The sequence below is a fragment of the Mastacembelus armatus genome, unplaced genomic scaffold (assembly GCF_900324485.2).
Source record: "Mastacembelus armatus unplaced genomic scaffold, fMasArm1.2, whole genome shotgun sequence".
Classification (NCBI taxonomy): Eukaryota; Metazoa; Chordata; class Actinopteri; order Synbranchiformes; family Mastacembelidae; genus Mastacembelus; species Mastacembelus armatus.
In genome coordinates, this window is record NW_022872939.1 from 1,130,574 (window position 1) to 1,153,289 (window position 22,716).

Sequence of the window (22,716 nt, forward strand, 5' to 3'; positions counted from 1 at the left end):
ACACATACACACCCAACAGCAAAACGAACTTTTACTTATCTTTAAAAAACACTAGCATTACTGCATCGTTATAGGTAACACCCTTCAGCCCTCCCTCATATTTTTTATTTTAAAATAAAAACTACACCCATTATTATCATGGGAGGCTACTTTTATTTATTTATTTATTATTAGGGTTGATACCCTTTATTGGGCGTAGGCTATATTTAATAGGGTATTAAATACACTCATTTTAAACTACACCCTTTATTATTATGGGAGGCAACTTTTATTTATTTATTTATTAAGGGAGCATCATTTATTAGGGTTGAAACCCTTTATTGGGCGTAGGCTATATTTAATAGGGTATTAAATACACTCATTTTAAACTACACCCTTTATTAATATGGGAGGCTACTTTTATTTATTTATTTATTAAGGGAGGCAACTTTTATTAGGGGTAACGCCTTTTTATTGGGCGTAGGCTATATTTTAATAGGGAAACACCCTTTATCATGGGAGGGGCCCTTAATTATTAACTTTATATCAAATTATAGATCTTATCAGCAAAAGGGACCAGTATATTACTACTCATGTGTCCATCACTTGTACCAGCATAGTCAAGCAGGAAATATTGGGATTAATGTTTTGTTCCAGGACAACATGGTGGATTAGTGGTTAGCAACATTGCCTCACAGCATGGGGCAGGGGCCTTTCTGTGTGGTGTTTTCATGTTCGTGGGTTTTCTCTGGCTACTCTGGTTTCCTCCCACAGTCCAAAAACATGTATGTCAGGTTGATTGGTGATTCTAAAGTGTCCATTGTCTGTTTATATGTGACCGTGTGATGGACTGGTAACCTGTAAAGGGTGTATCCCTGCCTTTCACCTGAAGAGAGCTGGCGTAGACTCCAGCAGATCCCTTTGAGCCTAAGTAGAAATAAGCGAGTATGGATAATGGATGGATGTTTTATTCCAGTCATAACACTAATCACAGTTATAGGGCATAGTTCAGTTGCATCAGTGTCACACTTGAATTATGTTTATATGGTTGTTCCATGGTGACAGTTTATGAATCAGTGCAGTAACATTAGACAGTTACTATTGCAGAATAGTATTTATACTAAAGTCTCCAGTAAAAATTTATCTGTGTAATAAAGTGCTATGTCATTTGCTGATGATGTTAAATCTTTTGTGATCCCATTATAGACCACTGTGAAATGAAATACAACTGCAAAATAATGAGCTAACTGCTCACTGAGATGAGCTGACTGCAACAGTCATCCAGACCAGGTAGCTCCTTCAGCAACAACAGAGACTGTTTATACAGACATAGAATGTATGTCTGTATAAATATAAACCTAAAAATGAATATGAATGCTGCTAAACAGAGAAATTGTGAGATTTTATGTGAAGGGTAGCACACTTGTATGTGGCTCATTGGTCTAGAGGTATGATTCTTGCTTTGGGTGCGAGAGATCCTGGATGAGCCCATTCTTGGTGAAGCAGTAGTAAACTCGCCCAGAGGAAACAATATGGGACCAAAAACACATACTAAACTATCTGTTAGAGAAATTAAAATGTTACCCTCAAGTTTGTTAATCCACTTTAATGTAAGTCAAAAACACTGTTAAATAGGGCCTGTTATCTCTTGTCTCTTCCTAAGGTCAGTCTGTTCTGACTTTCACTTTCTGATAAGACACTTAGTATCGAAACGCAGATGTTTTGCAGTTCCATGGGAAGCTTCCTCCTCTTTCATCTTTTATCACATGACTGTTTGTATCATAGTATTAAAATGATGTGCTGCCCAGCTAAGAACCAGTGACCCTCAATGCTGCCCTAAGGTGCTGTGTGCCTGTTACTCCTTGCAAGTAAAACTTCTATATAATCTTAAATTTGTCGAAGTTCGTCCTCTGAGTCTATTTGTTAAAAGAATTTTCCTAACACTATCATTTGGACTATTGTGTCTGTTAATCTCTAACTGTTCATTGGAGTCTGAGATTCTCAGCATCACAAACATTTAAATGAAACCACCTCAGACACTTCTGTTGTGTAGACTCTTTTTATATCTTTTCAGGGGTTTTGTTGTTGTATTTGAAAACTACTGAGAAGATATATATTAATTATATATGTTATATATTTTAAAATCTGAATTTCACTGAAAACAATTAAAACCTAAATTAATGTAGTGTTGTAATGTGGACTATGTTTACATGGACCGCAGTAATCCGACTATTGACCTTACAATATTCTTATTAAGGTGTTTACATGAGTTGCTTTTAGAATATTAGAATTAGAATATTTTTTTCCCTCCATAATTTCACGTTGGCATTGGCTTTCATCATAGGCTTAGTTACTTGTCATGCAATACGTGCATGACAAGTGCATGAAAACAAATGGGAACAACGCTTAAAGAAATTACCAGCAAGGATGGAGCACTTCCTGGACCAGCCACGTCGTGTCAAGCATGATGATGGACTAACCAGATGGATTCCCCACCCAGCACGGTAAGACACAAAAAGACAGTACACAGACAGACGAACCCAGAGATTTCCCAGATTTCTTCTCAAGATTCTCTGGAGACCAGTGTTCATTTCTGTTAACCTTTCCTGCTTCGGTCTCCTGACCGTGGTCGGGGGACACAGGGGAGGTCCGTGCGGACTTCTCCAGGGCCGAAGGTGCTCGTCCTCCGGGGTTAACTCCCGTTACTTGTTGGTTAGAGTAGTGAGGCACATAAGATCGACACCAGTCTTTCTGAAGAGTTTTTGTAGCTTTATTGCCATACTGCAATCAATGAGAACAGTATACACTCCAGCCTAACAGCTAACTAAACAAAACTAGCCCCAATCGCCACTTCAGTCATTTCTCTGCTCTCCGTCCCTCCCACACACACCGGACACGCGCATCGGGCACACGCATACACGCCACGCCCCCCCACACACACCCCGTACACTGAGCTCCCTATTCACCTCAGTGGTAACAGGCAATTCCCATAACACTACCCCCACTCTGGATGGCAATTAAGTAATAATTCCACTCCAGCATAACAATGCATCAAACTGGTACACAAGCCCCATAAGAGTCCATGACCGGTAGGTGTGTTGACCATTACTGCAAGTATATGAAGTGAGGTATAGTAAAAAAAACAATGCCTCCCAATGATACAACAGCTCATTTAGGGTGTACATATTTGTGTACTTGTGCAAAAGAAAAATGTGTCATACCTAGACACATATTAAGACAGAAGTGACATAATTATTCTGTGGCGACTGGGAGCGATACTGATAACTGATACTCCGTACTCAGGAAGCAACAAATACAATCAAGTAAAGTGCACTTAGATAAACCAGCGTCCCTCCGACATTTTTTTTAAAACACTTGAACAATGAAAATTAAATTTGCGTTAACATTGTGTTCTAACACTTGCAGGAAACATGAGCTGCAGAGCCTCTAGTCTCACTTTGAACAGTCCATAGTTGACTAACTAGGCCCCCCCCCCACCATACCAGTCTGGCGGTTTATGCTGATGCCTTGGCCGTTGAACCCACTGACCCTGGTGGCGGGGCTCCTCCACCGCACCCCCACCACTTCCAGATTCCACATGGTAAGGGGTAGATGGGAGAGGCCCAACCACATTGGGATCAGCTGCAGCTGGAACAGATGGTTGAGACTGGCTGGAACTGTCACTGGATGCATTGGAGAACAGGTTGTGCAGACCGAGCTCATGATCCGCCCGTCCCCCGTCCAAAACTGGCGATGAGACCTCTGTAGGTGTCCACTGCCGAACTTGCTCCAGGACCCAAGTGTTATCCAGAGGCTCGCGGCAGTGGTAGTGTTTCAACTGGTCGTGATGAACGACTTTCACCTTGGTCTTGGGGCTCTTCTGGATCCGGTAAACCAGGTCATCCAATTGTCCCAGAGCAAAGAAGGGTCCTTCATACGATGGAAGAAAGTTTTTGACTTTATTTTTGACACGACGTGTTCTTTTAATAATGAGATACCACACGGCATCTCCAACCTTATATTGTGTGTGCCAGCAGTTTTTGTCATATTGTCTTTTTGCACGGATCACTGACTCACCCAGAGCATCTCTGATAATGAGGTGAGAAAGCTCCAGGCGCTCACGCATCCGTTGCACATACTCTGGAGGTGAAGGTCCTTTGTCAGAGTCAGGGGGCAGACAAGCAACAAGGTCCACTGGCTCACTCACCTCTCGCCAAAACATCATGAAATTCGGGGTGAAGCCAGTAGCACTATGCTTGGTCGCTCTGTAGGCCATAACAGTGTATGGGATCATCAGGTCCCAGTCCCAGTGACAACGTTCCGCTGTAGAGGCCAGGATCTTTTGGAGAGTGGCATTAAACCGTTCGACTTGGCCATCTGACTGTGGTCTGAATGGTGTAGTGTGAGTCTTTTCAATGCCAAACAGGCTGCACATTTCCTGGAATACCTCAGACTCGAAATTTCATCCCTGGTCACTGTGCAGCATCTGAGGTACTCCATAGCGGCACACCCACTCTGATGCAACGACATTGGCCACGGTTACAGCTCTCTCATCTGGGATAGGAAACGCCTCTGTCCACTTCGTAAAGTAGTCCTGTATTACAAGCACATAGCGGTTTCTACGTTCCGTCTCATTCAGGGGGCCCATAATGTCCAGTGCGATGTGCTCCATAGGAGCCCCCACCCGAACGGTTCCCATTGGGGCCTGTGGTGCCCTCTGGGGTCTAGCCCTAGATGCGCAGCTGACACAAGTATGGCACCAGAGAGCCACGTCTTCCCTCATATGGTACCAATAGTATCTGGTCCGTAGTGTAGCCATGGTACGTTCCACACCAAAATGTCCGCCCACCGGCCCCTCATGCATTTGGCTCATGACGTCAGGCTGAAGCTTGCGTGGTAGTACAATCTGAGGGTAAAACTGGGTGCTGTCTAGACAATAGAATCGACGGAGTAGAATTCCATTTCTGATGTACAGTCTCTTCCACTGACTCCAATAGGTTTTGGTGGCTGGGCTGCATGGTGAAACAGTTGTATATTGTCCTTGCTGGCCTCCATCCAAGCCCGTATAGGTGCAATGTCTGCATCTGCGTCCTGAGCCTGGCATAACTCCTCAGTGGTCCAGCCAGGAAACAATGCATTCTCATTGGTTTTTGTTACCCAGATTTTCTCATTTAGTTTTAAAATGTCTGCACCGGTTGGGGTGTTTCCACTTACCCCCACTGGACTCACTGCTGCAGTCGCCGGGAGTCTCTCTACCCCCACTGGACTCACTGCTGCAGTCGCCGGGAGTCTCTCTACCCCCACTGGACTCAGCATCATGAAGCTGGTGTCAGAGTCCAATTCGCACTGAACTGCTTGATGAGTTTTGTTCCCGTGATGTGAGGAAGGATCCTGCAACATACAAGGGCATGACTGACGGCAAGGTCTTCTGGAGAGACTATCTGCATTGGTGTGCGTGCGACCAGGACGATGAATGATTTCAAAGTCATACTCAGCAAGCCTCTCCAGCCATCTGGCTAATTGTCCTTCAGGCTCTTTCATTTTAGTCAGCCAGCGCAAGCTGCTGTGGTCGGTACGCACTTTGAAAGACCGCCCGAGTAGGTACTGCCGGAAATGTGATGTGAACTCCACGATGGCTAGTAGTTCTCGCCTTGTAGCACAGTAATTTTGCTCAGGCTTAGCCAGCTTGCGGCTCCCATATGCTAACACACGCTCTGTGCCCTGCTGTACTTGTGACAGTACGGCACCAATGCCAGTGTCGTTTGCATCAGTCTCCAATATCATTTCACCATAATCAAGTGGATAACCCAAGACAGGGGCTGTCGTTAGCCGACGCTTGAGTTCGCTGAAAGCTGCTTGGTGTTCAGTGTGCCACTGAAAATGGGCATTTTTCTTGGTCAGGTTGTGTAGAGGTTCGGCTATAGAGGCAAAGTCCTTGACGAACCGGCGGTAGTATGAAGCCAGCCCGACAAAACGCCTGACCTCTTGGATTGACGTGGGTCTCGGCCATGTCTGGACCTTGTGAACTTTGCTGGGATCAGTGGCCACACCATGCTCAGACACTATGTGACCCAGGTAGACCACTTGGTGGCGAAAGAGACAGCATTTAGTAGGTTTCAGTTTCAGATTAGCCTGTTGGAGTCTGTGAAACACTCGGCTCAGCCGCTGCAGCATCTCCGTCACATCCCTACCCAGCACGATAATGTCGTCTAAGTAAACCAAACAGGTCTCCCACTGCATACCAGCCAGGACGCGGTCCATCAGCCGCTGGAAAGTCGCCGGGGCATTGCAGAGTCCAAACGGCATGACATTCCACTCAAAGAGTCCTGTCCTGGTGCAAAAAGCAGCTGCTCGACGTGCTCTAGGTGTCAGCTCAACCTGCCAGTAACCTGAAGCTAGGTCCAGGGTGCTGAACCACCTGGCAGTGGCGAGAGTATCCAAAGTGTCCTGAATGCGGGGCAGTGGGTATGCATCCTTTATGGTGTGGTCGTTGATGACCCTGTAGTCTATGCAAAGACGGTATGTCCCATCTTTCTTGCGCACCATAACTATGGGTGAGGCCCAACTACTGTGGCTGTGCTGGGCGAGGCCACTCTGCAGGCTCTCACTAAGTTGTTGGTCTGCATGTTTTTGTTTTTCCACCGCCATCCGACGTGGGTGTTGCTTGACTGGGGCCCCAGGACGGGTTATGATATCATGTTGAACGAGGTTGGTGCGGCCCAGATCACCGGGTCCCGTGGAGAAGACACTCCCATAGGTACACAGAAAGTGTGTTAGTTGGAGCTTTTCATTATCGTTAAGGTCTGTGGAACTCTGGGCATATAGCTCCTGCAGGTGTTGTGGAACCACCGGAGGGTCAGCCTGTGTCTCTGCAGTTTGGCAAACACTGGAGGTTTGCAAGGTTTCGGCTGGCTGGAGGAGACCTGCAATGGCACCTTTTTTAATGGTTACAGTCTTATTGCCAGGGTTAAAAAGGCGAAGTGGGATGGTTTTGGAGGGCTGGGCATTAACTAGGACTCTGGCGATGAGTACCTTATGCTTTTCGACAAAACCTTTAGTGGGGCTAAGCATCATGTCTCCTTGAGCTGCCTCGCCGAAATGCACCTCACCTTTTACCAAATACTCTCGCCCAGGCTCCACCACAACAGTTTTGGCTATCCTCACTGCGTGCGACTTGGGGCTAGCCCCCGCCTGGAAATAGGGCACCTCCTCACCAAACAGGACAATGCGGTGTCTCCCAAAATCCAGACGGGCCTCGGCTTGGACGAGGAATGGGTGACCCAGCAGCACTTCATTTCCCGCTATATCCGCCACTAGGAAATCCACGTCCACCTGGCGATTGTTGATATGAACAGGTATCTGGGCCTCACCGAGCACCGGTACATCTCTGGGTCCCACTCCCAGCAAAGTCTCAACGACTGATGACTGTAGTGGAGGCCTCATGTCGAGGTGGATGGCATTGTAGTGGTGCAAGGGCAGCACGCTTCTCCGGGCTCCACTATCCAAAACAGCGCACACATCCCATTCGTATATGCGCAAATGGATGCTCATTTCTCTACTTTGGCCCTTAAGGTGCAGTACCGTGGGCTTTGGGCCGCCAATCGGGGTGCTTAACATTGAGGCTTTAGTAGTTCTGTGGGGAGAAGGGCACTGGTTCTGTTTATGACCCCAACCATAACAGTTATTACAGCGAATTTCCCCTTTCTTAAAGTGTCTGTGATATTTTGGTGCTGGCGAGGGTGTGCATGGGACAAACTGGTTGGGTATAGTACTAGTTGCGGGTGTAGCGATAGTGGCAGTCTCGCTTCCCTCTCTCTCTCTAACCACAGCAGCACGCGGCCTGCGTTCAGCTAAGTTGCGAGCTCCCGGCTGCATGACACTGGTGACATACGATGCAGCCCTTTTCGTGGTTGCATGACGGTGAGCTATGTCGTAAGCCCGAGCTAATGTGGCTGGTTTCTTCTCCAACAGCTTTTGGATCATTTCTGCATCACCCAGACTATTAGTGAAAACTTCAACAGCTATGGCGTCCTGTTCAGTCTCTTCCCTGTCACCATAAGCCACAGTCACTTTTCCATATATGTCATCTCTTAAAACATGTAGGGCCTCCCCAGGCTGGCGTACTCGTTGTCTCAGTTCGACAGCCACAGCAGTGGCATGGTCAGAAGAAGGACCGTATGCAATTTCTAGCTCGTCTACCAGGCGGTTGTAGTCCCACTTGGACGAACGGGGGTCCCTGCTGCTCCAACCAGGCAGAATTTCAGTTGAATTGCCCTCGTCCTTCCTGACCAGTAATTAGCTTCAGCACAACTCTCGAACCTGTGTAGAAATTCCCTCCATGGTGTGGTGCCATCGTATTGGCCCGGACGTAAGGTGGGGACCCTCTCTCTAGGATCACTGTCCTCCTCGCTGTCAGATAGCGACTGACGCGGCAGACAGCGGGTCTGGAGTGAATGTGAGCAGGGTGGCTGTCTTTTGGGAGAAAGTCCATAATTACTGACCCCTTGTGGGTCATAGCATGGTGTATTTTTCACTGGGAGCATGCATGCTGCAGAATTAGAGGAGGCTGGTGTGCTGTGTACAAAACTTCCCATGTGAGCAGAGGAAAAAGGGTTGGTGTCTGCATAGTGCACTTTTAATGGTATAGAGGTGGCTTGATAGTGGTGCCTGTTGGTGCCTATGCTCCCCTCCCGGCTGTTACTTTGACTTTCAGCATCAACAAAAGGATTTGTGCCGGAAGACTTGAGTTGAACTGGGCTGCTAGGCGCCGTGAACAGTTTCCCTCCATTAGTAAGCGTGTTAGCACAGCTATCATCACACAAAAACGGGTTATAATGCTCACATTTCACCAGTGTCCTGCTTTTGGAAGCCTTCTCAGCACATCCCTCATTTTCCCGGCCACTGGTTAGTGACATAAATGGGTTGGAGTACTTAGTTTCATGCCCATCAATATCGCAGGGATAGCCCGCGGCGGTCATATTGAGCTAGCCTAGCCGCGTACGCTAATACAGATATTCTTAGCCACTCGGTTTCTTCTTCTTTTTGTGCTCACCACTTTATTTAGTTAACGTGTGAGAGTCCCTTCGTGGTCGCCAGTGTTAACCTTTCCTGCTTCGGTCTCCTGACCGTGGTCGGGGGACACAGGGGAGGTCCGTGCGGACTTCTCCAGGGCCGAAGGTGCTCGTCCTCCAGGGTTAACTCCCGTTACTTGTTGGTTAGAGTAGTGAGGCACATAAGATTGACACCAGTCTTTCTGAAGAGTTTTTGTAGCTTTATTGCCGTACTGCAATCAATGAGAACAGTATACACTCCAGCCTAACAGCTAACTAAACAAAACTAGCCCCAATCGCCACTTCAGTCATTTCTCTGCTCTCCGTCCCTCCCACACACACCGGACACGCGCATCGGGCACACGCATACACGCCACGCCCCCCCACACACACCCCGTACACTGAGCTCCCTATTCACCTCAGTGGTAACAGGCAATTCCCATAACAATTTCGTTGACGAAATAATTCTTTATAATTTTCGTCAACAAAATGTTTTCACTGACGAAAACATAAATAAAAATTAAGTTATTATGATGAAAACTATAATTAAAATATATTGACATTTTTGTTAACTAATAAAAACGAGAGTTGTGAGAAAATGTGAGTGAGGGACGTTTTTAGAAAAGATCCAATCAGAATTAATCTTGTAAGACAAGAAGAAAAGTAACTGATCCGCCTGGTGATGCGGGATGCGCAAGTACATGACATCATCATAGCCTACATTGCGTTTCTGTCTGACTTAAACTATAATGAAATGGCAACAGCTGGGAGAAAACAAAGAAAAGGTATATGGGTCAGTTTCACGTTTGATGCAATGGCATTACTTCCAAATACAGTTTTTCTTTTAAATATTGGGGAGTTGCACTTTTGCTTTAAAGAATGAAGAATGTCATATGCAAGTTATAAACAGTGCATATTTAATTTTGGGTCTTTTATGGAAAGGCCATATTCCATATATTTAATGAAACTTGTTTTTATTTAATTTTAATTTAGAATATTTTGTATATTACAAGAGTTTAACTAAATTACACTTAAATCAAACCCAATATATTTGTCAGGGTCTGGTCATGCCATGATTAAAGCCTTGTCTGTCCAGGTTCTGCTCTCTCTCTCCTCCCTTTCTGAATGAATGAGCGTGTGTGTGTCCTCTCCCTGCTCTGAATCAGGTAACCAGCAACATCTGGGGCCTCATGAGCTGCACTGCCTGCCTGCTACTCACCTGACTCTATTTATACCTCGGCACGACAAAGAGCGGGTGTCAAAAGATTCCTCATCGCACAGGGATATCGGAACGACCTGTGAATCAGTCCTGCTTGGTTATCAGGAAATAGCCTACCTTTCTTGTGTTTAGTTTAGTTTAGTCCTGCCTTCACAATCGCTTTATACGTCACTCCTGATCCAGTATTAAACACATTCCTGACTCTGTTTCTCATCTCCCTGTCTGGTTCTATACTGCACTTGGGTCCGACACTTGGCAAAACGTAACAATATTTTAGTCGACTAAATCTACTGTAGATTTAGTCGACTAAAATATTATGCTATTTAGTCGACTAAAACTAAAACAAAGCAGATGACTAAAATATGATTAAAACTAAAATTGCATTTTAGTCAAAAGACTATGACTAAAACTAAATTAAAATCTGTTGTCAAAATTAACACTGCTGGAGACACAGAGACTATCAAGACCCTCTCACTCTGAGGAGAAAGACACTCAGAAAGAGAGCACTGGCAGAAGAACAGTGAGGGATAGACTTTATTTATATTATTATATTATTTTTATTGATGTTGCAGCTGAAACCAAGAGATGATTGAAGTTCCTGTGTCAGGATCTCATTATGTTGGTAGTTAAGTTGTAAGTCATGTTTCATAACAAGAAGCTCCTTTTCTTAAACTGGTCCCACTGAGACATGAACTCAAATCACTGGGTTCAAAGTCCAGAGCGCTAACCATTACAACATGGGACCCTGCCATTTGTTAGGTCTGTGATCAGAAACGTGAGACATTGACCATGCGAAGACCTTTTCTCTATCACTGGTTTTCTTTATTAGCTCATTCCAAGTTTGATTTCTTCCTCCTCTTGACTGAAATTGCTTGGTCACAGTAGCTCAGTTATGCTGAAAACAGTCTTGAAAAGATGATAGCAAAATAACATAAAAAGTAACAGAAAAAATTTGATTAGATAAATATAATACAATTATATACACAAAGAGATATAACATTTGCATATGTACAATTCCATAATGAAAATAGAAGTATATATACACTATATACATATACAACACACTGCCCTCCACCACTATCACCACTTGACACCTTCTCACCAACAACCTCCTGCAGAGCCATCACTACTGATCAAGAGAGGAATGAAGTCTCCAAACTGAAGGTAACAAAAGCTAAAGGACCAGATAACATCAACCCCTGGACACTCAAAGCCTGTGCCGGGCAGCTTGCAGAAGCACTGCAAACAGACAAATCAGTGTTTGTGTGACTTTAACATAGATTTTCTAATGTTGTGTGTTGTGATGAGAGGTGCTCTGGTGCTAGATAAGGTCCTTAAACCAGCTCGGGGTTGGTTAATGTGAGTTTCTACAATGAGTATTCATGTTATCAGAGTAAACGAGGGTGACACTTCTCTTGCTGACGTACCTCCTCCTTCCTCTCTCCCTCTCCTCCTCTTCCTCTCCCTGTTGAATTCCAGACATCAGTGTTCACTGTAGAGCAGAAAATCTTTTCTGTACAGTGATGGTGGTGTAGTGGTTAGCATAGCTGCCTTCCAAGTAGTTGATCTGGGTTTGATTCCCAGCCATCACAAGTACTTTAACACAAAAAAAACAGATAAGATTAAATTTGTAGTAGTTTCTGTAGACAACCAGTGCTCAGCACTGCACTGAACCATAACCTGACCTTAGTTACTATAGACACATTCTCTGAAGGGATAACTGCCAACACAGATATCGACACACTGTGTTTGTGTCATTCCTCTAATATATTCCAGAACAAAATCTTTAGAGTGGGGCAAAATATTTGCATTTTGCACTGGTGGATCATAATAATGTTAATAATAAAAAACACGAGCAAGAGACAATAAATAGAGAGTAGGTCTGCTCGTGTTTTTAACACAATAGTAACAGACAACAGGCTTACTGCCCAGTCCTTCCATCCTGACAGCTTAGAACATGCTCATCACCAGAGTAAAGCTTCCTGTTGACTTCTATATTCTTTCATTTCTACAGATCAGGTTAATCGTTGAAATTCCCTGTTTAAAAAGCCCTGCGCAATGTGGGGCTTGAACCAATGGACTTTAGATTAAAAGTAAATTTAAAATAACATAACATCTGGTACAAAAGCTTGACTTACAACTTCCTAGTTTGACTATGGATGCATGTTTTTGACAACATAGTGTCTGTGATATTACTGGTAACACACAAATGCACCAGTGGACTTTGGAAAATCAGCATGTTTTGACAAATGTCATCTCAGTGTGGGACATAAAGCTGTACAGCTGTTTAACACAATTAGATTCAGTTCAGTCACATTTAGAGTATTAGAAGAAAGTAAACACACTGTAGTTAAGGTTAGTCCTTGTGTAATAACAGGTGCACTAGACAGTACAACACAAATCTCATTCCCAATGTGACTTGAAACAACATGAGAATATAATTTAACAGCATAACTTAGCAGCATTATGACGTTACAGTAAATAGACTGAGGCTGCAGTTAAAATAACGTCATGGCTCTGCTTTGTTTTTGACCATTAGATCAGAGAAACTTAGCAGCACAGACATCATCATTTCTCTGGTAAATCTGGCACATTAATGGTTAATGTACATACATCACAACACATCAATAAATACAGCGGCTGCAGTTGTTTTCAGGCTGGTACCGAACACTGACTAACACAGACACAAACATCTACAGTGGTTAACAATGTCTACACCTTAAACACCACTGTGTAAGATAAGCACATAAAGCTGCCATTCCTTGTAACCATTAACATTACAGTATCATTAAGAATCCCTCATGAGTAATAGAAAATTAGAGTATGAACCATGGACAGCGATAAAAGTTTAGTCTCTAGTGTGGCTTCATAGGTTTGTAACAAATGAACCAGCTTACAGAAATAAGAGTTCTGTGGCTTTGCCTTATTTTCTTGATTGAATGAAATCCTGATCTGTATCTCATTTCAAACACAATGGACTTTTTGCTTGACACGCTTCCCGGCCAATGTAAAAAGGAGCTTAGTTGTTAAAACTTTCAAGGCTGCTGGGCAGGGACCGTTGATGTTTGAAGCGAACATGTTAATCTACACAACAGGAGCATGGCTTCATGTTTTCAAGAAATCTCTCCTTTATGATTTGCTAAAGATGACACACATTTGGATCATTTGAATTTAGCTTCTCCAAAGAAGTGCCCCATGGGCTTATTGTGCAATGTTGTATTTTACAGCACCATGTTCTGATGCCGAAGGATGTGTCAGTTTCTGTTGTGTAGTGGTCATCATGTTTGCCTAACACATGAAAGGTCCAGGCAGAAGGAGAGCTTTTTTTATGGACTGTTGCATCTCAGTTCCAGAAAACTCAGCCTGAGCTTACCAATGATAGCTGTGACCCATTACTGTCACCTGCCAAGAGCTCCTAGCAGTGGGTGCAATGGTACAGCAAATCTGGCTGTTCTGGCTGTCGTCCAAGTGGGCGACGTTGATGAGGACCCAGCAACTACAGTAGCAGTAGAATGTGGATGGAGGCTTACCACTCATAACATAAACAGTTGCAGTGGAGTGTAAGTCACAGTTACGACACTATGCCCAGTTGTTACTTGGACCTGAAGACATTACAGCATCATTAATTAGCAAGTGGACTTGTTGTTCCTCCACCATTGCTTTGAACAGTTAAACAAATGATTTTTCCCCTATTTTTCTAATGGAAATATGTCTGTACAAGGCATACAATCTCTCAAACTACTTTTGAAAAGAGATATCAAATTGGAATATTTTGCTGTAGACAAGTCTTGATGTTGCCTTATCTGACTGCAACTAAAACTGTAAAGAAAAAAATAAAAAGTAAAGTCAAAACATTTGTAATATCTGACTTGTACAGTTTTAACAGCTTGCACCTTTGCAGTGTGAACAGTTTGAGCACTGGTGTAAACAGGGGGCCTATCCTTTTACTTGTCAGAGCAGAATCTCTTGTTTAGATGAGCAGTCAACTTCAACTCCAGTTAACAAATACAGTAATGAACCAACTATTAGTAACTATTGTCATATTAAAGTAGGAAAAGAGTTTGGTTCTGTCACGGGCTGCATTAACAGGCTGCTGATTTTTCTAACTTTGCTGTTGAAGCTTTAATTAATGAGCATCATGAGCTTCAGAGATGCTTTACAATTGAGTCACAGTGGGACATTTTCAGACCTGTTTGCAAAACCCAGAGGGTCAGGAAAAGACCAGCTTAGCTCAGTATTTTAGGACAAAGAGCACAGTCCCAAGTCTTTCAGAGTCCACGATACATGTGTATACACTCTGGGCCAACTGAAGGCTGAGCTAAGTATCTGTGCGAGCACTTTGTGGTAGAATTACCTCAAGTGGAAGATTGCACTCTGATGAGCTGACCAAGTGGGTAAGGTGATGAACTCCTAAACCACTGTGCTCTGCATTGTGGGTTAGAATCCCTTTCTCATTGACGAAACTGTTATTTGGTCTTCAATGATTATAATTGTGAGGTTAAGGCAAAGACAGAAACTACACAATGAATATTCAAGAATTATAGCTTCAACATTAATTAAGAATGCATGTATACTGAGTAATGTGCTTTTTTAGTTTCAAGGATAAACCAAAGAGGATGAAGAGCCCATCACACTTAACAAGTGCAACGCAGACATGTGCAGCATTGCCAACGAACTGCCTTACAAAAATAAAGTGTAGCAGAGGATGGTGTCAATCCATCAACCTCTGGGTTATGGGCCCAGCACACTGCCGCTATGCCCGTCTGCTCTTCATTCCAGCAGTGGGGGTGGGGCTTGTTATGCTGTTTAGTAAAATACAAAATTAGTTGTAAATCTGGATGATTGTTAAGTCATGACCTTGTTTACAGTGTGAAGAACACAAGCCTTGTCTATCTCAGTTGGGAGAGCATGAGATTTGTAATGTCAGGGTCATGGGTCATACATTCTTCTCCTATTACCCCCCTGAAGTCACATCACCTCAACACATGGAGCTCTCCTGTAGAATCACCACCACTTAAAGTGGGACTCAAACCTCACCCTTTACCTGAGTTTAAGAATATCATGCTCTACTGACTGAGCTAGCCAGGCTGTGTATAACACACATTTAACTGTAAATGTGGTATACTTGGATCCTGCTATTTTCGGCCAATTGACAATCAGGTTAATGCAAAATATCTATGTAGCTGATTCAATGTTGTTACTGTTACATGTACATATTCAGGTGTGTTTTATGAGTTTTATGACTGCAATAAAAGATCCATCCATTGTGTAGTTGTTGGGATTGCTGTGCAAACAGTAAAGTATAGGAACATTCAAAATAAGGTCCTGATTATAGTAAAAGGTACCACGAGTCTCCTGCAGCACTTTGTCCTTTCAAAATAAAATCCCTGAAATAGCATTTTCTTAACAGAAAAGCCCTGAAACAGCAACTCGATATTAAAATGGATGTTGCCTATTGGCATACAGCTTCAGGCCCCAAGTGAGGCCATTTTCAATATTAGCCATGTTGTCTGCTACCAGGACATGGTCAGACTTTAGCAATAAAAGTCTACAGTCATTTACAGTTGTTTTCTCAGCTTCTCTATTCTGCGCGTGTAAAGTGGTGTGTCACTGTCATTCCCCCTCCCACTCTGGGCTTAAGTCACCATAGCAACAGCTCACAAAACAATAGCAGAGATCAAAGCTGTCTGTGATTGGTAATTAAGAATGACTGGCTGCCCAATGTCCACTGCAGTTTATTAGTTTCACCTGTGTTTGATTACCTGTTGTGTTTCCCCCTATTTATACCTCCCCTCTTCCTTTGTTCCCTGCCAAAGCATTTGCTGTTGTGTACTCAGCCCATGAAGTTTCCGAATGTTTCTTTGTTACCGTTCCATCCGGTTTTCTAGTGTTTGTATTTTAGTTTGTTTTTTCCCCTGGAGTTCCCAGGATCATTAAAGCCGTTGGTTGTCCAGCATTTGGGTCCTATCTCCTTTTTACCCCGACACCGACTCATGACACAATTATCCCAGCTGCGTCAGGTGATTCAGAACGTGCTTCAGCTGTTTAGTGGAAAATTGGTGTGTACACTGGAGAATCATCACATGTGACAATAACCTGCTTTTCTTAATCATTGAAACACTGCAGTGATTTTATCTGTCATGTGTTGGTGAGAAGGAGAGGCGGCAGGACCCAAATGCAGAACACAAAAAGAGTTTTATTTCTTCCTGGGATCACCAGGGCATAGGGAAATATAACACAACTAAGAGCTGAATGAAACGGAAACTAAGAATCTCTGAATGAAACGGGTAACTAAGAATATCCGGATGAGACGGTTGCAGAGTTAGACGCATTCACATTCCTAGTCATCAGGTAATGCTACAGCACAAACAAAGGGAACAGGGAAGTATATATATTGAGACAACAAAGGAGATTAACAACAGGTGAAATCAATTAGGTGAAGCTGCCACTGCAAGAGAAAGAGGAAGTCTCTTCAGAGTGAAGGTCCCCAGAAGGAAGTCCCAAAGGGGAATCATGACATTATCAGTAACTTCTTCTTTTAATGGATATTGATGTCAACAAGGCCTGTAATTGAATTTTAAGGTGATCACCACTGGTTTTTTGATTTTTATTATTATTAGACCAACATCACATTTATCTTAAGCCCTCAGAGTCTAAGGGACTTCCTGTAGAGCAGGGATGGCTGTAGCTTCTGATATCAAAGTAAAATGTGGCACCAGCTCTTTTTCATCTGCACAGTTACAGAAAAACTTTCATATAATCATCCAGTCACTGGCAATAGAATGGAGACATGTCTTTGGTAGGTTGTCAGTCAGTAGAATCTTGCATGTGTTTGAAAAAGGGCCCAAATCCATTGTCACTGTCACTGTCATTTTTGAGACATATGAGTTGATGTAAATACACCAAATATCTGATTCTTTGTTAGTTGAACTGACTGTCTTTTAGAAATAAACAACTGAAATAACATATTCTTTTTTTTTTTTTTGCACCCACAGTACAAATACTACAGGGTCGGAGCAATTCTGATAACTTCCTGTGATGTTGTTGACTTCCTGTTTGTGTTGCAGAGCATCCACTCACTGCCACATGTGAAAAAGAGCAAAGTGTGAAGTCAGACTGCATTTTTAAGTCCATAGAGAAGAAGGAGGAGGAAACAGGAAGTGGGAAGCAGGGTGAGTGTTAATATTAAACCTGCACATATTGATCCATCTCAGTGATGTATGTTGGGATACTGGTTTAGACTTGTGTTTCCTGACGTCACAGTCACACTCTGTCTCTGGGATGGTTCCATCAAACTAATGTCCAATCAATAATAAGCTGCTGCTGTTAGAGGGGAAGACCTGACTGTGTTTGTTAGTCTGGTCTCCAGGGTCCCTGGTTTCCCCTTCAGACCACAGAAGATGAGTCTCTGTAGGGAGAAAGAGGATGACTGGGACCAGGGTCTCCAGGGTCTCCAGGATCCAGCTATCTGTGAAGACTGACCAGTTCAAAGAATTTCCTCCAATCTTAAAGTCCTGAACCTGGACCCTCCGACCCAAGTAAGAGCATATTGTATACTGTACTAGGTGTGGACTACTGAGTTGTGGTATTGATCATGAACAGTCTAGGACTTTAAAATAACAGACATCATTAGAGACTCAGCCAAACCTGTGGAGCTTTAAAGGTGGTCTGTGGAAAACTGTACAGCAAGTAGCTGTGGATCAGTGAGGTTTGCTGCACAGATGTATTTGTTTGTTGACCAGCTGTTGCTCTTCAAACTATGGATTTAGGATTCTGAGTCCTCCACTGACAGCAGATGAACGACCATTTTCAATCAGATAACTGTAGTTTCAAACAATGATCAAGTTCCTAGTAAATAAAGAGAAAACCATGGAGAATAATGACACAGGTCCTTGTTATCCAAAGGTTAACATGCTATTTAATATTTGTCTTATTGAACGGAGTTGATGTACAACTGGTTTGAAATGTTTTCCATCAAACATGTTGGATCAATTGGAATATTTTTTTTTTTGAAAAAGAAAGGTGGAAATAATGAATAAAGTCAATGTGCAAACCAAAGAAAACCCCCACACACCCTGAAGAAGAATGATTCAGAAGTGAAGACAGCAGAAGAAGAGAGGAGGAGGGTTTGGAACATTCTTGACCAGGAGAAAACATTGGGAACCAGTTTCTAAAAGACTGTGGGACTGGATGAAGCACAGCCACAACATCAACACTGAACAGTGTTAAGGGGCTGTAGTTGGTGCACACAGCCAGTCAACCCACCCTAAGTCCAGTGGGAACCTCAATATATTGAAACACACAGGTAAAGTCCAGAGCTTCCTGTGATGGTGAATCATTAAAATAATACCAAATGAACTTGTTAAAAAGCAGCAAAGCACTTTAACATTTCAGTTAAGAGAATGTTCATCAGTCCAAAAAGAAAAAGTTTGCATACCCTCACTTTGAAATAGTAAAAAAAACTAAGACATTGATTTTCTCATCAGTTTTATGTCAGGACTCGGGGAAACTCTTATAAAGTTCGGACCAACAGATGCGCCCACACTGGTACTACAGTTCAAACTCAAGGCTTTATTTTACAGGGTAAGGAAAACCAGGAACCAAAACTACAGACTAGGAGGGAACAGATCTAGGCAGGAAAGCACAAGGACATGAAATACAAACAGGACATCAGGAATCAGGGCACGGGGTATACATGAAAACATGAACAAAGGACAAGGACACAAGGAACCAAGGTTGGAGGGATCCGGGTCACACACACCAAGGGAGACGCACCAGATCAACGAACACCGACACTAGAACATGAAAGACAAGGAAGGGAGCATGAAGGGTCTAGACCACGAGAAACAAGGACATGAGCAGGGAGTCAAGGCTTGAGGGAATCTGGGTCACACACACAATTAGGGAGACGCACCAGATCGCACAAACACTTGCACATGAGAAACAAGGGACGGGGCATGAAGGTCTAGACCACAGGGGACATGGACATGAGCAGGGATTCAAGGCTTGAAGGGATCTGGGTCACACACACACATTAGGGAGACGCACCAGATCACACAAACATTAGAACATGAGAGACAGGGGTCGGGGCACGAAACACAAGGACAAGAAACATGGCCGGAGGCAGAACACACAAAGAGGAGACAGGAGAAGGAACCAGGAAATAGACCAAAAGAGACAAATACTTAACTTAAATCCCGAGGAACAAAAGGCAGTCCATAAACAAAACAAGACTAACAAAAGTTCAAAACACTGTCTTGGCAGTACGCAAAACCATAAGTAGCAGTTCATCGCAGACAACCCGGCAACTAAAACAAAGAACAACCAAGGTATATAAAGACAGGGGACAAAACAAGGAACAGGTGAAAGCAATCAATTAATTAGGACAACGTAAAAAAACTGAAATAACCAAAAACCAGTTCCTGTCAGGATCCTTCAAAATAAAATAGAACAGGAAGTCCAGAGAACATGGATCCTGACATTTTATGGAAACATTTGTACCAGCTGAATGTGCATTGATGACAAATCTTTTTCTTTCATTTTAAAGTAAGGGGATGGTTTTCACTTTACATTTCACTTGAAAGATTCAAACAGCGGCTGGAGTAAGGATCAAAACAGGACTGCTTCATTTCAGCATTCAGGACCACAATAATCTTTATTGTCTATTGTCAAGTTGAAATGAAAGTTAGTTTGAAAAAGACAGAGTTTCCAAACCACTGGGATCTTCTGTTGTCTTCTGCAGTCTGAGCTGTTTTTAAGGCTCATTAAAGACATTAAGATCAGGGATACCTGGTTCAGGTGCAGCACAGAGTACCCTCCTCCCTATGGTTGGTCCAAGCAGTCACCCAGCTGTGTTTGATGTCTTAACTCCTGAACTGTCCCCCTTTGAGGGGGGAGAGTCTGAAAGAACCTTAAGGCCAAACTGATAATCTGTGGAATAAATGAACCATTGAATCCATCTAACAATATTGTTTCCAACACTTTGAATAGTGTCCCACTCAGACAATGGGTCGCTGATGTTCTATGGTGCCTTATCTGTAATCAGTGGCACTAAGAGGACAGACAACATAGAGTCTAGTCAAAACCATGAGGCATACAAGTAGGAAGACAAATAGATTAGAGGACTGGTGAGATCCAGCAGAAATGTTCTGGGTTTGTTTTCACACAGCTGATCTCTGAGCTCATATGACATTATAGTCTGGGAGTCACTCTCTGTATCATCCACCATATATGGATCACTGGGAAAACAGTTAAACTAGGAGCTGGAATGTTTATACCACAGCTTTGCTATAGGATCTGGACTAGAGACGCCACCAAATTTGTATGGGATCAGGACTTTACATTTTTAAGGGCTCTTAAATTTTTACCGATATCCAGTATGACGTCACGATAAGATCCTGATCACAGGTCATGTTACATTTGACATCTGCCCTTACAGGTATTGACACATGTAAAATATTTGTCCTTTATGCAGACAGAGACCAGGTTCTCCTGGATCCAGCTATCTGTCTATGAAGAGTGGCAGCTCCAAAGATAATGCCCCATTCTTGGTGCAGAACCTTCTTCTACTGTAAACTGGAGATGCTTCAGTTCTTAGACAGATCTGAAGTAACCAGATAGATTCATGCATAGGTCTACAAAATACAAATGACAAACTGTGATCTTTTACTTCTACACAAATGTCTTCACAGAGAAAAGAACAGTGGAATTTATGTGGAGGAGCATGTGTGGCATGTGACACTCAGGTCAGAGTGGGCCTTGCAAACATAGGCATCACATTTGCAGCATCTCAGGCTTGTTTTGTTGTCTGTAGGGGCACAGAGCTCACAGCACTTCCTTTTCTGCCCATGTCCTTGTTGGGGGAGAGCAGCCAGGGCAGCGGCTGGGGCTGGGGCTTGCACACTCCTAACCAGACTGGCAGAGGCTGGTGTGCAGGGAATGTGCTGGCGCTGTTGAAAAAGAGGAGTCACCAAAGCTTTCCCCAGCTCTGCTAGGAAAAGTCTCCTCTTGAAACTCTTCCCCTGATTATAGGTTGGGTCGATGGTTGTCCACACAAAATATGCGTTGAAAGCAGAGCGGGCTGTCATTCGCTTACAAGTGTATGTACCAGTAAGCTGCAATAAAAGGAACAATAAATAAGAGATTGGGAACAATATTGAATCTGTCGTACACAAAATGCTATGATTCACATAAATAAAAATAAAATAAAATACATGATGGATGAAACTTTACATTACCTTATCAAGGCAGTCAACGCCTCCTTTGTTCTTGTTGTAGTCCTGGATCATAAGGGGCTTCCTGTACTCTGTGGTGCTGACAGCGGCATCTTTGTGTAGCGTGCTCATCAGGATGACATTTCTATTCTTCTTGGGAACATATGACACAAGTGTGTGTGTGTCAGTGAAAGCAAATTTTGATGAGAGTGCCTCTCTTCCTCTGGTCAATACCAGTGCAGGGGGAAGTTCAGGCTTGTTCTTCCTCACTGTCCCTACCATGGTGAGCTTTCTTTTCAGCAGCTCTTGACCAAGAGCATATGATATGAAGAAGTTGTCACATGTGATATTATGCCCTTGGAGACCGGTTGTCATGTCCAGCACAACATGCAATCCCTGTTTTTTTTTCAGCCCGTCCAGTACTGGGTTTCCCCATGTATACCTGCATATTCCAGGCATAGGTGCTCCTGGCGTCACATGCTGTCCAGATCTTTATTCCATATTTCCCTAGTTTGCTTGGAATGTACACCTTGAAGAAACAGCGACCTCTGAAAGGAACCAGTCACTCATCAACTGTCACCTTAGGGCCTGGATTGTACATAAGTAGTAAGCGCTTAACCCACCTGTCCCAAATGTTCCTGATGGCAGCCAGTTTGTCATTTCGCCAGTGGACGGGTCGTGTATCTCTGTTATCAAATCGAATAATTCTTGAAAGGACATGAAACTGTTGTAAAGACATAGTTGCCCAGAATATAGAATAATATAGAAGAATATAGACTCTGCATCCCACAGACTTTTTGTAGCCTTATTGTTTGAGTGATATACTCCTGCTAAAATCAACAGACCTATGTAGGCTTGGAGGTCTACCAGGTCGATTTCTCTCCAGGCGTCCCCAAACACACGCTTCCCCTCCAGGTTTGTCATCTCCAGTATAATTCCCTCAATGGACTCTGGTAGAAAGAGTTGGAAGCTGGACTTGATGTCATCCACGCGAGATATTGCATACCGTGTTGGCCCTGGTGTCATCTTTATGATGTTTTCCACTCTCGCTCTACTTCCTCTGTCCTGGGGGGATGAAGACCAGAGCAAGTGTCCACTCTTGGACTGGAACGTTGAGAGCGTGCTGAGATCTGTGGAGTAAGAATTTCCTTGAGGTAGATAGGGGCATCACCATAGATACACTGGTATGTGAGGAGAGAAACTTTATACTCAATCCAAGCTGAAACAGGAAGCCAATGTAGGAATTTGAGGACTG

The 22,716-nt window shown here is 43.4% G+C and overlaps 1 protein-coding gene, 1 non-coding gene and 1 pseudogene across 2 annotated transcripts in view; 2 read left to right on the forward strand and 1 right to left on the reverse strand.

Annotated features, from left to right (window-relative positions):
- The window catches only part of LOC113137743 (NACHT, LRR and PYD domains-containing protein 12-like), an 884,868-nt gene that overhangs the window by 240,633 nt on the left and 621,519 nt on the right, over positions 1-22,716 (reverse strand). The window lies entirely within an intron of this gene.
- LOC113137738 (zinc finger protein 208-like) overlaps positions 1-22,716 on the forward strand; it is an 852,137-nt pseudogene that overhangs the window by 114,893 nt on the left and 714,528 nt on the right.
- On the forward strand, positions 11,769-11,840 carry trnag-ucc (transfer RNA glycine (anticodon UCC)). The gene has a single exon. It is a non-coding gene; the product is annotated as a tRNA-Gly (tRNA).